General features: G+C 39.9%; 1 protein-coding gene across 2 annotated transcripts in view; it reads right to left on the bottom strand.

Annotated features, from left to right (window-relative positions):
* The window catches only part of BDKRB2 (bradykinin receptor B2), a 56,487-nt gene extending 46,484 nt beyond the window's left edge, over positions 1-10,003 (bottom strand). For both annotated transcript variants that reach the window (XM_027849210.1, XM_027849209.1), the window contains exon 1: positions 9,915-10,003. The gene's annotated coding sequence lies outside the window, so the exon portion shown is untranslated. The remainder of the gene's footprint in view (positions 1-9,914) is intronic.
* Between the last annotated feature and the right edge of the window lie 1,305 nt (positions 10,004-11,308).

Below are 11,308 nucleotides of genomic sequence, written 5' to 3'. Positions count from 1 at the left end.
AGAGTTTAAAGTGTAGAGAGTTGTTTAAAGACTCCAGGAAGGGAGAAAAGGACTTCTAAGGCCAAGAGCTGGAAGATACTATTTTGCCATGTGTATTCTCTACACGTGAGCCTCACTTTTACTATATTTTATGAGCCCACTCTTCCTGTGGACATTATACATATTTATGGGAGAATGCACTTTAGGTTTTAGGGGGATGTTTTATACCAACTCTGCTTACTATAAATACCTTTTCAAAGAGTTAAATAACTCTGGCTGGCTGATTGTTAATGGGGAGCACACTGGTGGCAGCTCAGAAACAACAGTGTTAGAAGAGTGGGCCCTTCTGTTTATCCTTAGAATGCTGAGAGGTAGCAGCCAACCTCTGGGAACTCTAAACCTCAAATGTGAGTGAGATCTGTATCACTGAGACCCAGGTTGTTGCTACAGTGAGTCCTGACTAAAGGTGGAATGAGTTGTCTCACAAGATGGTCGGGTTTCTATTACTGAAGGTCTCTCCAGCAGAAGCTGGGTGTCCATTTATGGGGGATTTTTGTAATGAGGATTCCTTCTCAGGTATGAGTTCAACTTACTGGCCTCTAATGTTCCTTTGAACTCTGAGATTCTATGATTCCAAGAATCTACATGTAGGAAAGGTTCTTCCCTCATTCTTGGAGGGAGACATATTTGGTTTAGTTTATCTTAACTGGCCATCTTATTTGCATTGAAGGAAGATAGCGGTGAAAGGTCCTGAAGACCTAACAAACTTAAGAGGAGGAAATTAGTTAGACCACTTACACGAAAACCTCTCTTTCAATGATATTATATCTGAGGCAAACACAAAGGCACAAAAGTTGAATTTCTCATTGCACATGAGAAATTAATTGCACATACACCAAGTCATGGGAGGCAACAGTGGCATAGTGGAAAAAATTTTAAACTTGGAGCTAGAGGTTAAACATGGGTTCATAGACTGTTTTTGTCACTTACTATTTCTATTACATTAGACATTTCAATTATCCTCTCTGGTTCTTGCTTTCTTCCTCTATGCAATGAGGGAATTGGATAAGGTCATCTCCAACGATGAACTGAATCTCACAAGATGAAATTAGAGAGGAATAAGTATAAAAGTCTACATTTCCTTTTAAAAGTCAACAACACAAGTACTGAAGAAGGAAGATTTTGCTAGACAATAAATAGTTCAAATGAAAAAGATTCTGTGGTTGTAGTAGATTGTCAACTCAATATGCATTTTTGGTGTGTTGTTATAGACACAAAAGCTAGTACTATTCTAGGTTTTACTAAGTGAGGCATAGTGTCCAGAGTGAGAGAGATGACTGACCTGTTGTTCTTTGCTAAGGTTAGAATGTACCTGAAATATCATGTTCAATTCTGGGTACAATATTTTAAGGAAGACATTGATATGTTGGAGAGTATCTGGAGAAGGGCAATCAGGACAGAGAGAGGCCTGCAGAACATGCCTTCTAAAGACTGGTTGAAGCAAAAGGCACTGCTTAATTTAGAGAAGACCAAAGGGGCACATGATAGCCATCTTCAGAAGTCTGAAGGGCTTGTCATATGGAAGAGGGATTAAACATATTTTATTAAAACTTTGTAACCATCAGAGCTATCTAAAGAAATAATACTGGCAACTTACATCTATATAGCATTTGAATATTTCTTCACAACAACCCCATGAGGGTAGGCATTATGTAATGTATTCAGTTAACAAGCATTTATTAAGTGCCTACCATGTGCCTGGTGCTATGTTCAAATGGAGGTTCAGTGACAAGGTGTGGAGGGGGCATTGTAGTAAGGATCAAGTATGGGGTGGTCTATCTAGATCAGGAGTTACCTTAACCTGGGTTCTAGGGACACCCAGTGGGTGTGGGATAGATTCTAGGAAGTCTATGACCTTGGAAGAGAAAAAAAAAATACACCCTTATTTTTACTAACCTTTAGCTGAAATTTAACATTTCTTTTGATTATGAATGTAGGTAATGCACACACACACACACACACACACACACACACACACAGAGTAGTCTTAATTATTACAAGACTGCCAAAGGGGTTGTAGGCATAAAAATAGCTAAGAATTCTGGGTCCAGATGGACTAGCAGCCTTCCAAGTTTGAGGATTTATTATTCTAAATAAAACATTGTGTGAAAAGAACTTCATAACCCTTAATCCTTATATAAATGTAAATTATAATTCATTTATGAGACATTTATACTTATAAATGATGAAAAGCAACTCAGACTCCCTGCCTAGAGAATTTATATTTTAACAGGGATCCCACTTTAGGATAGCAACACTGGTATCATTGTAGGAAGTAGCTAGGAGGGGTTGAGGAAGTCTCACCTCCCACATGGGACTTTGTTCACTGTGTTCTAGTGAGTAGATGGTTACTTTAGCTGGGCAAACCCATTCCTGTACGATACAGGCACCTTACAAGGATTCCTTTGTGACTAGAGAGGAGGGAATACTTCTTATTCTTCAAGAATCATCGAGACTCTTGAATATACTGTGGTTTGTTTTTGTTTTCCTACCCAGTAATTACCTATGACTTCATTTCCAGGCACATAGTAGGTGCTTAATAAATGTATACTGATACTGATTTCAGTGTTGGAATGTGGTTCTTTGCTTCATGTTTCCTCTTATAGCCTGGTGCTATACATGTAATAAAGAGAATACTGAACTGGAAATTAGGAAGCCTGGGTTGTTGTCCTTGATCTTCCACTTACTAACCTTGGGAGAAGTCTCTTCCCCACATCATACAGGCCTCAGTTGTATCTCCTGTAACAAGTGGGAGTTAGATTAGATGATCTCTAAGGGAACCTTTCCTTCTAGCTCTGAAATCTATTCCTCTCAGATCTGCTTCCCAGGCTTCTTGTCAGGATTTAAGGACACTGTTCTTGTGAAAGTGCTTTGAGTACTTGTGCTAAGTCCCGACTTTGAAGATCCAACTCTTTTGACCCCACCCTTTAAGAGCTCTCTGACTCTGGTACAGGTTCAGACCAGCACAACACCTTTTATCATATTCCACTGCCGCCTATTCATCCTGATGTCTCATTAAAGCTTTCCAGCCACTCCTCCCTGATCCCAGATTCATAATATTTTTGACCTGGTTACACTGTTAATTTTAGCAAGTTTGTACCCCATACTGTGGGGTAACTAGGTGACACAGTGGATAGAGTGCCAGCCCTAAAGTCAGGAAGCCTTGAGTTCAAATCGGGTCTCAGATATTCACTAGCTGTGTGACCTGAGCAAGTCGCTTAAACTCTTTTGCCCCAGTTTCCTCATCTATAAAAATGAGCTGGAGAAGGAAATGGCAAACCACTCCAGTATCTTTGCCAAGAAAACCTCAAATGGGGTCACACAGTGTCAGACAAAACTGAAAAATGACTGAGCAACAAAACAGGTAATAAGTGCAAGGACTGAGATTTTAACTCAGGTCCCAGAATCACAGAGAGTTTGAAGGGACCTCAGGGCCATCTGGTCCAATCCATACCCTAAAGGACTCCCGCTATAACAAACCTGACAAGTGTAATTCTGGCCTCTATGTGAAGAAATCCAGTGAAGAGGAAACCGACATCTTTCAAATCAGACCATTCCATTTTTGGACCAATTTAGTGGTTAGAATATATTTTTCTGACATAGAATTAAATTTGCCTCCTTGCAATGTTCATCTGTTGCTCCTGGTTCTGCTCTTTGGGGTTGAGAGAACAAGTCTAAACCCTCCCCTGACTTCAAATCCAGCACTCTCTTCACTATAACACATTGCCTTTTAGGTCACAGAATAGCAGGGCTAGATGAGACTCTAGGATTTGCCTGAAGAGATAGACACTGCTCCTGTTATATGGTTCTTGTTTAAATTTAGGAGGTAAAGGCTATCTAGTACACAAGGATTTTAGGATGATCAAACAGCATACACTTTGGCTGTTAGTTGAACAAGTATAGACAAAAGAATGTCTCCTAAAAATTTAAGATTTTTAAATGCCATTTTGTAGGTAAGATAAATACAGACTATGAACAATTAGGTACCCAAAACATGTTAAATTTAGGAAGGAGCCTGCTTGAATTAATATGTATTTGATTTTGACTGTCTAAGTGAGTTTTAAGTGTGCAAAGGAATTACTTTGTCCCTGTTATTTTGCAGATGTGGAAAACTGAGACCCAGAGAAAGGAAATAATTTGCCCAAGTTTACAGAGGTTTTAGGAAAGAACTTGGACTAAAGCCCAAGACTCCTAACTGCTAAGTAATTGCTCTTTCCACTATATCATATTAGTATAAAGAATAAACTCTGAGAGCTAGAAGAGACTTTAGACATCACATTCCTCCCCAAGAAAATGTACCATACTGAACATACTGTAATTTTTATTTGATGATTGATTTCCTTGCAAGGTCATGAATTCATGGGATTTAGAGATAGAAGGGGTCTTTTAGAGATTATTCAGCCTAACGTCTTCCTTTTTTTTTCTTTTTTCCCCAAATGAGGAAACTGAGATCCAGAAGAACCAACTGGTTCAAAGTCACATGGTAGAAAGTAATTGAATTAGGATTAGAACCCAGGTCTTCTGCATCTGAATCCAGGATTCTGCTTCACTTCCACTGTAGTTTATTTCAAAAAGTTCATACTCTGAAGAGCAATTTTCATCGTCCAGGAGCGAAGATGAAAATGGAAACTCTTTGTGTTGCTTTACAGCATTTTTTTTTTAAAACATTAATTACCACATAGAATATCTCCCAAACCTGCTGCCTCCTTGGGCCACTGGTTTACCACCAACGTTCTGATGTTCCCCAACAAACTAAGACACTTACTAGCTGTGTGACCCAGTTTACACAGTCACTTAACTTTTGTATGCCTCAGTTTCTTCAACCGTAAAATGAAGATTACAATAGAACCTACCTCCCAGGATTGTTGTGAGGATCAAATGAGTTAATACTTTAAAGCACTTAGCACAGTGCTTGGCCCATAGTGGGCACTTAAAAAAGGCTTCCTTTCTTATTTCTTTCCTTCTTTCCTTCCTTTGCAAGTCTAGGACTGGGTGATCACCCTTATTTGCCATACCCTTGGAATGGTGCTGGTGAATAGAGACCAAAAAGGTACTTTATCAAACAACTGCTGCCATATCTCCTTTACATTGAGGTTGACCATCACTTTCTGCTATAGATAAAGCATCAGCCTCTTCAGACTCCAGATAGCTATATTCAACCAACCCACTGGAGAGACTGGTTCTAATGGCCAAAGTGAGGTTAGAAATTCTGGTTTATTGTAAATCTTATTCTGGATGCCAATGTTTCAGCAGAATGGTGGGCTAGGATGGGCATGGATGGGCATTGGATTTGGAATAAGGAGGCCAATTATATCTTCACTCTGACATTTATTAGCTAAAGTGATATTGGATGAATCACTTAGTTTCTTGAAATTTTAGCTTTCTTATCTGTAAAATGGGCATAATAATATTCCTGCTATTTATTTCATGTGATTATTGTGAAGGAAGTACTTTGCAACCTGAAAGGGCTACATACAATTGTAGAAATGGATGTAACCATGTTATTCCTTTGCTCCCAAATCATCAGATGCTCCCTTTTGCCTCTAGGATAAAGTATCAACTGTGCAGCCTGTCATTTAAAGTCCTGGACAATCTAGTTCCTACCTGCCTTTTCATTTTTGTCTGAAATTAGTTCCTTTCACAAATGATATATCCCAGATGCACTGGACTATTAGGTATTCTCCAAATTTGACAATCCACAGCCTACTTTTACGCATTTGCACAGACTATTCCCCATGCCTAGCACGTGCTTCCTCTCAGGTTCTTTGCCTTCCTTTAAGACTTAACTCAAATGCTATCTTCTCCAGAAAGCCAGCCCTCATTCTCCTTGGTTGCTGTTCTTTTCCTCTTCAAACTACTGAATTTTATACTTATGTGTGTGCATGTTGATTCCTACTCTTCCAGTTGTAAGCTCCTTGAGGCTTATAGTTATAGGACTGCTGTGTGTGTGTATGTATGTGTGTGTGTGTGTGTGTGTGTGTGTGTGTCTGCACATGTGTGTGAGCGAGTGCGTGCATGTCTATAGCCTGGTACAGTTCCTTGAACACAGTAGGTTTTTAATAAATACTTGTTCAATTTAATTTAATTCTTATTATCAGTGACTAATGGAGTAAAATTCCTTAGTAGGTGAGCACAAGTGGAAGAGTTAGCCTCAGCAAGTTGGAATTTTTAAGGTATAGAGAATGGGAAATGAGGGTTATCTCAACAGATGACTTCCATTTTCTGAGCTGAGTCAGAAATAAAGATATTGGAATTGGGGGAAGAGGGAGTGGCTAGGGGCTTTAGAAGAGAGAGGTCCAGAATAATTGCTGTGGAGAGTATTAATCAGAGATGAATAAATTGATTATTGTATATTGATGTGGGTCAGCCTGTCATTGCATGCTCTTGACTGAAGGCTGAGATACCCTTAAAAAATTTCCTGGTCACATATTTGTCATTCTGAGTCATCAAAGGAGGGTTCAAATGCTGGAATTATTCACAGAACTAAGTTAATTTCTTTTTTTTTTCAGAATTTGGCTGGAAGGTCCTCTGAGACTTTGGGAAAGGACAACAGTTGTTACGAACTCCATTGACAACCTGTGTCACAGCAACATACTCATGCTTTTCTGGCTAAGTCCCACCCCCATCTTTTTTCTTTTTTTTTTTTTTTTGCCCAGGAACTGTCCTCCTTATGCTTTTCTGCAATTCCTTTTAAGAGGCAAGCCCACTATTTGCTAGAGCCCCTGCTCTCCCTCTTCACTTCTTTTTCTTAGAATCACTGTTTCCATCAAAGTTCAACTCAAAGCACCTAATCTCCCCTGCTGTTATTGCCTCCCGCCATCCCAGCCTTTTTTTATCCTGAATTCTTCACGACGCCATCTCAGGAGAGATAAGTCATGTGCTTTAAGGACAGCCATGCCTATATTGGCATTTATTCTCAGCCAACTATTGTTTGGGATAATAGATAGTATGCTATATGTTATTTCTCCTTCTTAAATAGAGCTCATAGCCTGTTAATTGGTAATAACAAAATTTGTTGATCTGTTTAATCACCTAGCTGCCCAGAATAAAGCAGGGAAGGAGACTATCCCTTCATTGACCTATGGACCATGGTGTTCCTGGGCAAAAGACTAATAGGGAGTCAGCATGCATGCTCACAGCTCAGCATAGGAGCATCTTACATACTGGATACTACAACAAATGATTTGTACTGAGTGAGTGCCCTCATTGACACTTACAGTGAGAGTATAACAAGTATGGTAACAGAGAAATAGATTGAATCACAATTAGGGTGGTGTCCAGTGGGGTCTCATGCACATTTGATATTAATGGGTCACAAAGCTGGGGCTCAGGATTGGGTATTCTGAATGGTGCTATTGTTTTAGGGGTTGTGAGAATGGACTGTATGGTGCTAATTTCCACCTGATCCTATGTATTTTTTAATCAACACCTCTAGGTTTGTAAGTCTATCTCATTCCACCATTTCCAATACCTTGTAATTTGACCCTGAGCACTAATTGCCAGATCTTTCAAGCTAATATTAATGACTGGCAATGTCACTTCAAAGGATGGATCACCATGACTCTTTGTTGCTTAAATTATTTGGCTCTTCAGGGAACAAAGAAGGGGGGCATGTCACTGCACTGGGAAATAGATTTAATGAGACCTACTTCAAAGTGCTGCTTGTTGTTTTTTTGTCCTCATTTCCAGTGGGAATGGCAGGTCCACAATATAGTCCAGAATGAGAAGCACAGTAAAACTCAATTTCCATCAAGGGCACTGCCATTCTTCCACTCTCCCAGACTCACAACTTCGGTCTACTCTTGCTACCTCTAAGCAGGTCATCCCATTCAGTGTAGCCAACCAAGAGCCTCCAATTCTTGTGCCCTGGGCTATGCTTTGTGGCTCATCCTCAATTCTTACTCTCTCACCCCACCATCCAATTGATTGCCAGGTCTTTTCTGTTCTACCTCTACAACATCTTTGATATCCATTCCTTTGACTCCACTCACATGACCAACACCTCAGTTCAGGTCCTTGCGGCTTCTTACCCAGATTGTTTTAATCACTTCCTAATTGGTCTCCCAGCCTTGAGTCTCTCCTCACTGCAATTCATCCATTGCACAGCTACCAAAATGATTTCCCTAAAGCATAGAGTTTAAATATATTACTCCTTCTCAAAAACTTACCTCTTACCTCTAAGATCAAATACATATTTCTCTATTTGGCTTTTAAAACTCTTCACAACCTCAAACCAAGCTACTTTTTCAGCTATTTGAAAGATGAGTTGTTCCTTCAACTCCTGGCTTGGCTTCTGATAAGTTAGGATTTCAACAGGTTTCATCCTGTGCCCTTTCATGCACTCTATATAGTTCAGCCAATCTGGCCTTTATGCTGTTTCTTACAAGTAGAGTTCCATCTTTCATCTCTGTGCCTTTGCACTAGTTTTCTCCTGTACCTGGAAAGTTCCCCTTCTTCATGTCTGTCTCTTAGAATTTTTAGGCTTCCATCAAGACTGAATGCAAAGGCCACCTGATCTCCCCTAGCTGTTAGTGCCTCCTTATTACCTATATTTATTTTGTATTTGTATAACCTCCAATAGAATATAAGCTCCCTGAGGGCAGGGACTTTTGTTTTTGTCTTTGCATTCCTAGTGCAAAGCTTGACACGTAGTAGGTGCTTAATGCCTGCTTGTTGATTGATTGATATAAATTATAATTTGTAGTGGCACTGTGAGGCATTAGGCTACTCACCACTTCTTTGAATTTCAATTTTCTCGTTTGTAAAATGGGGAGAACAATAGAGGGAGCATCTAACCTTGCAAATGTAGCTCTGAGGATTTGTCAGTACATGTTAAAGAGCTGTTATTATCAACATTATGTAGAAAATGAGAATAGTAATTACAAAAAGAAAGAAATTCAGAACTAGAAGAGACAGTTTAGATATCATTTAGTCCAACTCCTTTAATTTTAAAAGTGAGGAAACTGAGTTCTAGAGCTGGGAAGTGACTTACTCAGAGTCACACAGTGAATTAGAGCCAAATCAAGGATGAGAACCTAGGTATTTAGACTCATTTTGGGATAGTTCTGCCTGGAGGCAAGTAATGACTTAAATCTTAAAGCAAAAAAATCAGTTAAATCTCAACTACACACACACACACATACACATACACCCACCCACACCCACACACACACACACACACACACAAGCACGTAAACATTAAATGACAGGGCCAAAAAGGATGTTGGAGGTCAACTACTCCAATTGTCTCAGGTAATTGAGGTCTTGGAGAGGAAGTAACTCGCCCAAGTTCTCACAGTGAATTAATGGCTGGGGAATGAGTCGAAACAAAGTCTCTGGAATCCCATTCACTCTTGCTACTACATCACAGGTATCTGCTCCACCTATCAACTATTTCTGAAAACGAATCCTCCAAGGATGGTACAATTCTCCCGGCAGGGTCTGCACTTTGGTTTCCTCTTTTGTAAAATCAAGAGGTTGAACTACATGACAGACATTCCTAAGGTTCCTTCCGGCTCTGACATTTTAAGATCTATGATTCTAAAGTCCCTTCCAGCTTTAATAACCTAGGTTCTGTGATTCAGAGGTCTATATAGTTTGTGCTCTTTGATCCTTAGGTCTCTTCTCATATGCCATGGGTCCTTCGTTGTGTTCACTTGGGATTTGCCTCAGTTTCCGGGCTTCTTCAGGGAATCCCACAGAAATAGTGAACTTCTCTTTGGGAGGGAGCTCTGGCACATGAACACACCCTTTCTTAGTCTTGGAAACAGCTCAAAACAGGAGGGACTGAAAGGTTGACAAACAAAAACTAACCTGAATCAGACCCGCAGCAATCCTTTCCCCCTTCATTTAGGACTGAAAAAAGGGGCACCTACCTCCTTAGGAGACATACACACACGGCACTTGTGGAACACACGCAGCCTCTCTCGGTGAAGGCTGGAACTTGCTGAGATCCTACTAACTTCTCAGAAGCCAAGCCAGGCGTTGAAGAAGCAACTCATCTTTCAGTTGTTAGTGATGATGATGTAATCTGATTCCTGGATATTTCCCCTCCTTGCCCCGCCCCTGAGGCCTAGAGTCCCATTCAGGAGCACTGTGGGGAGAGGGGTGTTTTTCCACAAAAAGTACCTGATACTTAAGGAGAGGCAGAAGTGATCTATTACAGGCGAATGACCAGAAATACAAAATGTGCGGATATTATCCAATACATCTTATGGAAGTGGTTTTCTTAATTAGCCAGATGAAATAACTTTTTACAGAGGAAAACTCAGTCATGAATAGGTGAAGCCCCAGGCATAACACCACACACCTATTTGCTAAGGAAACTTGTGGAAACTATTTTCCATACTGGGGCCTCTGTTTCCTGTAAAATGAGGGGTTTGGAAAAAAATTAGGTCCCTCCCAGCTCTAGGATTCTATGAGTCTAAGGTTTATAGATAGTATGAAAGATTTGTATTGTTGTAACCAAAAGACAGCTGTGTCCTGAGATACATGCTTAGCATATTCTATACCTTACATTTATATAATATGCACTTTACTTGTGGTAGGGCCGACAGAGCGTTAGAGCTAAAAGAGACTTTAGAGATCATGTAATTTAACCATTTTACTTTAAAGATGAGGAAGCTAAGGTCAAAAATGTTAAACACATACAATGGTAGATTTGGGATTTGAACCCATGTCTTAGGGTCATAGATTTAGAAATGGAAGAGACCTTTGAGGTCACTTAGCTCCACCACCTTCATTAGAGATGAAGAATCTGAGGGCTGGAGAATATCCTGGCGAAAATCCCCTAGGCTGTAAGAAGGAGGCTGGGATTTGAACCCAGGCCTACTGACTCTAAGTCCAACATTCTTTCTATTCTATCACACTGCTTCTCACATTTGTAAAACCCACCACAAGTCAAGAATGCCCCTATTTTGTGTTGGAAGTTTTGGAGGAGTGTCTTTAAACAGTACAGGGAGATATTTGGGGAAGGTGGTGGCTACATCACAGGCAATCACCAAGAAAGGAAAAAGATTCCACACAGCTTTCCTGCCTCTAAGTCTAATGTACCTTCCATTACATTATACTGCCTTAATTATTTCATTTGATCTTCTTAAGTCCTGTAATGGAGATGGGGCAGGTATTATACCCATTTTCCAGATGAGAACATCGAGTTTTGGAGAAGTGGTAGAATTGAAAGTGAAACAGATTTGGTGTCAGAGAATCTGAGTTTGAATACCATTTCTGACATTTTAATCAACCCATCAATCGACAAGTATTTATTATG

This window comes from Vombatus ursinus, unplaced genomic scaffold, assembly GCF_900497805.2.
Source record: "Vombatus ursinus unplaced genomic scaffold, bare-nosed wombat genome assembly UNPS02007284.1, whole genome shotgun sequence".
Classification (NCBI taxonomy): domain Eukaryota; kingdom Metazoa; phylum Chordata; class Mammalia; order Diprotodontia; family Vombatidae; genus Vombatus; species Vombatus ursinus.
The sequence above is the reverse complement of the archived record's forward strand: the minus strand, read 5'-3'. Positions and strand labels throughout refer to the sequence as shown.